This window comes from Diceros bicornis, chromosome 6, assembly GCF_020826845.1.
Source record: "Diceros bicornis minor isolate mBicDic1 chromosome 6, mDicBic1.mat.cur, whole genome shotgun sequence".
NCBI lineage: Eukaryota > Metazoa > Chordata > Mammalia > Perissodactyla > Rhinocerotidae > Diceros > Diceros bicornis.
The window spans coordinates 61,514,421-61,520,420 of NC_080745.1; the positions used below are offsets into that span (position 1 = coordinate 61,514,421).

At 50.9% G+C, this 6,000-nt stretch overlaps 1 protein-coding gene across 7 annotated transcripts in view; it reads right to left on the reverse strand.

The window, feature by feature from the left end:
* Nucleotides 1-4,526, reverse strand: part of SORBS1 (sorbin and SH3 domain containing 1) — a 218,966-nt gene extending 214,440 nt beyond the window's left edge. For 6 of the 7 annotated variants that reach the window (XM_058543601.1, XM_058543600.1, XM_058543602.1 and 3 more), the window contains exon 1: nucleotides 4,464-4,526. The gene's annotated coding sequence lies outside the window, so the exon portion shown is untranslated. The remainder of the gene's footprint in view (nucleotides 1-4,463) is intronic. The other variant, XM_058543597.1, reaches the window with a different exon arrangement.
* Between the last annotated feature and the right edge of the window lie 1,474 nt (nucleotides 4,527-6,000).

The window sequence follows — 6,000 nt, forward strand, 5'->3', positions numbered from 1 at the left end:
TCAAGATACAGGGCACATCTCTTGGGAGAGGGTGTCCCTTGCATCCACAATACAGGGATGGAAACTTTTTCTATTGTTCTAGCTGTTTTTGTTATAAAAACAGTAATAACCACATGACAGTGAGCTGGGAATTTTTTTCTATAAAGAGCCACTACTGACCACAGAAGAAGCACGGGGGGAGTGGAGAGGGAATCAATGGAAGGCCACAAAGAAGTAAAAAGCAATTTAGCTGGGTTCTGTTTGTTTGTCTTATGTGTAAAACATACACACATTCAAAAAGAGTGAACTCAACTGATTTCAAATTAAGAACGGAGAAGATAAAATTTTAATGATGCAATAAACATGTTAAAATACACTACAAAGCTATATTATTGACAGTAAAGAAAAGGATGGGGGAGGAGGGCAAGGAGAAAGATACAACAGGAGGAGAGAAAAAAAATGTATAGAGGAGGGAGATGTGGGAAAAGAAGGATGGGAAGACCACAAGATATAAGGACAGACACACCTGCCTAGCCAGACACAAAAAGAGGCAACAACTAAAGGATCCACAGAGACATTTCCTAGGCCTGAAGGGTTAGCCAAAGTAAATTACACTGTTCAAGGCCAGCTGTTGGCTTGGGCTACAGACTTCAAAGTATTATCTCCTTTTATCCTTGCCTTTGAATGGTTACTGATCTGGTTAACAACTGTTCACAGCTCTTTAACTGCTCATTGAAACATTCTGAGGCTCAGCTCAGGTCTCAGGCCAGAAGCTCCATGCAAATGAGCTACAGTTCAGTAAATCAGTCATATTCAAGTATCTCCTCTGAAAAGGGAGCACATGAAACACTATCTCATAAAACATACAAAGCACCGATGAAAGTCAGAGGAGAAAATGCTGCCTGAGTTGAAAAGAAATTCCACGGAAAACTTTTTTTTGTTGTGCATTAAAAAAATCTGGGACTTCAGCAGAACTGGGTCCCACCTCAGCATTCTCTAGCATCACCACCAGCACACCCAACTTCCCACATGTTCAAGTTCCACGTGCCCCAGTGGCTCCAAAGGCCTCAGTTGGCCCTGAAATGAAGCAGCCTCCACCACGCTCTGCAATCGGATGGTCAACAAGAGAGATCCCAAGGAGACTCTAAGTTAGTCCCAGCCCCAGGCTGGACTCTCAGTCCACCCACCACCCACCCTTGTCTAAGCCAAGCCTCTTCCTACTTACTTCACTCTAAGGGCTGCAGAAATCTGCTATTTCACAGCTGATAGAGCCTCGCCCTTCCAGCTCCATCCCTCTCTCTTCCAAGCTTGAAGACTGTGTTTTCCCCTTTCCCACCTTACCGGCCCCCAACCTCCTACCTGGTCTGTTTCTCCACTCTCTCCCTTCTTCTGCCCCTATTTCCTCCTCATTTTATCCCATCTTAGAATCATTTCTCTCGGAGGAGGAGGGGGCGTTAAGAGATATATCTAGAACACAAGACCTAGGATCTATCCACCTGGGTTCCCGCCCCAGCTCCACATCTCGCTAGCTGTGCGACCTTGGACAAATCGCCAAACCTGCCAACCCCTCAAATTCCTCAGTGAGGGGGGTTGAACCTGGCAATCACAGAGGTCTCTTCCAACTCTCATGTTCTAAATATCTAAACCTTTACCAGTATAACCGTAAATAAAGCAGTGAGTTAAACACACAGGAAGAGAGAATGAACTACAGAAACTCCCTTTCCTCAGCATTCTGTCATCACACCCTCGTCTCCCCAGCCAACCATCCACTCAGACGGTCTGTGCCTCTCACTCTGGGCTGTTCTAGCTCTGAATTATTTACATACAGTAAAACCTCAGGAGTTGCACTAATCAAGAAAAAGGTGAGTCTGAATCCAACAAAAGCCTGAGTCCTGGAATGCTTCTTTCATGTCATTGAGCAACACCGTAAATTTAACATCAGTTTAGCAAACATAAGAGAATCTAAAAACGCCATCACGAACTGTACGTGTGAACCTAAGAACAGTAACGTTGTCAGGAACCCCAGAAAACGGTCTGCTCCAAAGCCCTGCACTTTACCAACAAGGACACAAGCCCAGAGAGCGGAAACCACTAGGCCAAAGCAGGTTGGTGGCCAGGATCAAAGCCAGTTGTCCTGCCTCTGGTCCAGAGCTCCTCCACCAAAGCTTTTTGAGACCATCCATTTCCTTTTTCATAGAGACAGATTAAACCCTAAATTACCAGTGAGTGCCCTCTACAGCAAATCTATTTCCACGTCCAGGGAAGGGTCCAGAGCTAAGTTTGGATGACCAGATGATTACTAATGCTGCCTAATAAGATTTCTTTCCTGAACCCTGCCCATTCATTCTCTGCAAAGAAAACCCCAGACTCTGCTATCTATATTGAACTCTATTTTGGAGAGGGGAAAAAAAGGGAGAGCTGAACAGTTCTTTGTTCTGCCAGTAAGAAGCATCTGCTAGACCTTTCCCATAGCTCCTACCTCACTCCTCAATATTCCCCATCCCTTCAGAAAAGTTCACAGAAACTCTCCAACTAGAATAAAAGAAAGCAGGTAAGAGGAGGAAAGGGCCAAAAGCGGGGTGGGTGTCAAACGGAAGATGACAATACCCTCCCATCTCTAGACCCACGGGGTAGAAAGCATTTCTTTTCCATTGCTAATACTACCCTGCCTGGGAAGTCACCGGAGCTAGTTCAACTCAGGGCCCTCCAGCTGAGAAATGAGCTCTCTGCAACCCCTGGAGAACTAACCCTTTCCGAATCATCCACTCTGCCAGTGCCCAGGGTAAAGGCGCCAATGGACCAACCCTTCCCTGCCGTCCCCTCAGGCCAAGAGCCTGAGACATCAGAGCTTGGCTGGCAGGGAGCTATATAAGGCAGCACCAAGAGGGTGGGGTAGAAAATTGCTGGCAGCATCCTCCTTCTTCACCCCTCCCTCACAGCAACACACACACACACACACACACACACACACACACGCACTCTCTCTCACTCCACAGCCTTTCACTCCACAGACAGCCATCTATCTCACCTACATCTCTAACGGCCGTAGATCTGGAGTCCCCAAATATCCAGCATGTGTTTTCTGTCACCGAGGCTGCTGTCCCCATCTGCTGCCCACCCCACTTTTAATCCACCTCTTTCTCTTCAATTAACCACCACGCCACCTTTCCAACCAAAAACACAAAATTGAATCTAGAGGAGCTCAAAAACCAAGGGGGGGAGTGGAGACAGACAAGCCATCCTCGGGTCTCCCCTTATGAGAGGAAAAAGGGCGCAAGTGGGGGTGATGTCAGAGGCCTGTCATGCCAAACAGGTTCCATGATGTCTCTAAAGGAACCTCTCTCTCTTCTATTGACAGTGAAATCAATTCGAGCAATTTCAGCAGGTCAGCCCTGTGACAACAGGAGCATCCCAGTGCTCAATTTAAAACAAAAATCCAAAGGCTCAGCCAGAATATGCTGGCAAAACCCAGCATCTGGATAAAATGAGCCATGCTCAGTGGGATCCCTTCTGCTTTTATGTAGCAATGTAATAGAGTAATAAATTCTGTCTGCCTGAAGAAAGCATGCACTGGTGAATTTCAAAGCCATCTTACGGCAGCGGATGCACGGGGATGCAGAATTCGACAGCACATTCCCCCGTGAAAGGAACATTAACGACTTCAAGCCTCTTGCCCCCTCTATCTTGAATGGCGCTAACGCTTATCAAGGAAGCTACGTCGGAAAGCAGCCAGGGGAGAGCCGGGGATGCCCGGGGAATTCGGAGAAACGAGTTGCTTTCCGTTCATCTCGGTGATAAGCTGCCTAGCAAGATGCTGCCAGTCACTCTGAAGGATGAAGGAGCACGGGCGGATGGGCGGACACAGTGTCCCCGGACCCACACACACGTACTCGCTCATTCAGGCGGGTCCTAGGCCACACGGGTCGTCCTTGCGCCCCTCCCGCCGCCCTCTCCTCCGGGAGGACGCTGATGAATGAACACACCTGAGATGCCTCCATCCTGCCGCTCGCTCCCTCCTTCTTCCTCTGGCTACTGCAGAGGAGCCCCTCCTCGGTAGTTTCACTTTACAGCGCAAACCCACCCGGGCTTTGATGTCTCCTCCACCCACCCATACTGCTGCCAGCCTGAAGCAGGCGGACGTCCTCTCCTAGCAGAGGCCATGATCGCACGTACCCCCAGCCACAAAAAAAAAACCCTGAATCCCCGGAACCCCGCACCCTGGGGAACTTTCCTTGAAAAACTGGGGATCCACCAAGCAGACAGGAAGGAGGGTTCGCCCAAGGAGGGCCACAGTTTTCCCCGCGACTACCGGGGATGCTCTGGGGGAGGGGGTCCCCCAAGTCCTTCCAATAGCTGGCCCTTTAAACGCGCCTCCTCCGAGCGCTGAACAAAGGCGCCGCCCGCGGGGGCCGGGCCGACGCACGCCTCCGGCGCCGCCGCCGATCGGGCGAGCGCGGGCGGGAGGGCGGCTGGCGCTGGCTTACCTTGCGGGTCGCCGGGCGGGCGGGCGGTCTGAGCGCGTCCTGCCCCACTCGCACTACACGCTGCAGTCGGCCCCGCTCTGTTTTTCTGGGACTCGGCGCTGACTTCACCGACACTCCGCGGCCGGCCAATGGGCTGCGGCGGCCGCCCCCTCATTAGCATGCGTCTGGAACCGTCCACTCCGGCTGCGCCCTGGCAGTGGGCGGGGCCAGGGGGCGGGGCCGGGCCCGGCCGTGACAGGAAAGGGCGTGTGCGCCAATGGCAGGCGAGGAAGCGCCTGGCCGCCCCGCCCCGCGGCCTTGTGAGCTAGGCGCGCGGGCCCGCGGATCTCCGGCAGATAACGCGCGCTGGGACCCAGTAACCCCTTCTGTCCTGGCCGGCCGCGGGCTGGGCCGCAGGCTGGTCCCGCGAGCCTTCTGGTCCTTAAGAGGGGTCGACCACCGGGAGCTGGGAAGGAACCCTAGGCGTAAAAATAACAGCTAACGTGTCTTGAGTGCATATAGGTTACTTAACCCCTGTGCCCCGGTTTGCTCGTCTGTAAAGTGGTATAATAGTACCTATTTCGTAGGATGTAATGAAGATTAATACAGTTAACATGTGTAAAGCTTTTAGATCAGCGCTTGGCCGTCGCGCTACATACATGTTTGCTATTATCATTATTATACTCTATACTAGCCAATGTGCTAATGCTTCCTAGATATTTTCTCATTTGATCCTCATAACCTTATAAGAGAGGGACTATTACTAACCTCTACTTTTCAAGTGGGAAAACTGAGGGGTGGGGGCCGGCCCCGTGGCTCAGCGGTTAAGTGCGCGCACTCCGCTGCTGGCGGCCTGGGTTCAGATCCCGGGCGCGGACGGACGCTCGGCTTCGCTGGCCATGCTGAGGACCCGTCCCATATACAGCAACTAGAACGCTGTGCAACTATGACATACAACTATCTACTGGGGCTTTGGGGGAAAAAAATAAATAAATAAAAATTAAAAAAAAAAAAAACTGAGGTGTGGGTTTAAGTGGCATGCTCAAGGTCACACAGAAAGCGGCACAATCGGGATTCAGACTCAGGCTCTGAGATTTTATTCATGCAACACATATTTACTCAGGGGATCCAAGGCAGGCGTGTGCTGGGCACTGGGGTTACTGCAGAAAACAAGGCAAGCAAGCTTGTGAAGCTTCCATTTTAGTGAGGTAGACAAACAAACGTGAATAAATAAACAAGATTGTCTGCAATGTGAAAAGTAGAGTGAATAAAACAAAACAGGGTAATGTGCAAGTGGAGAGAAGAGTGCTTTGATTGTTAGATTGGGATCAGAGCTAACCACTGTGCTGTACCATCCCGACCTCCTCCAGTTCCCCTGAGTGTTACAGAAAAGGAATCAGACAGGGGAAACCGCTTGCCCAAGGTCACAGGGCCAGCAAGTAGCCGGCCTAGAACTTGCTCCCTCCACACCTAGCTTCCCACATCCCTGGGACACCTGAAGGTAGGGCAGTCATCCTCTGGACTGAACACAACTGATTTTTGTCAGCTGCCCTTGACA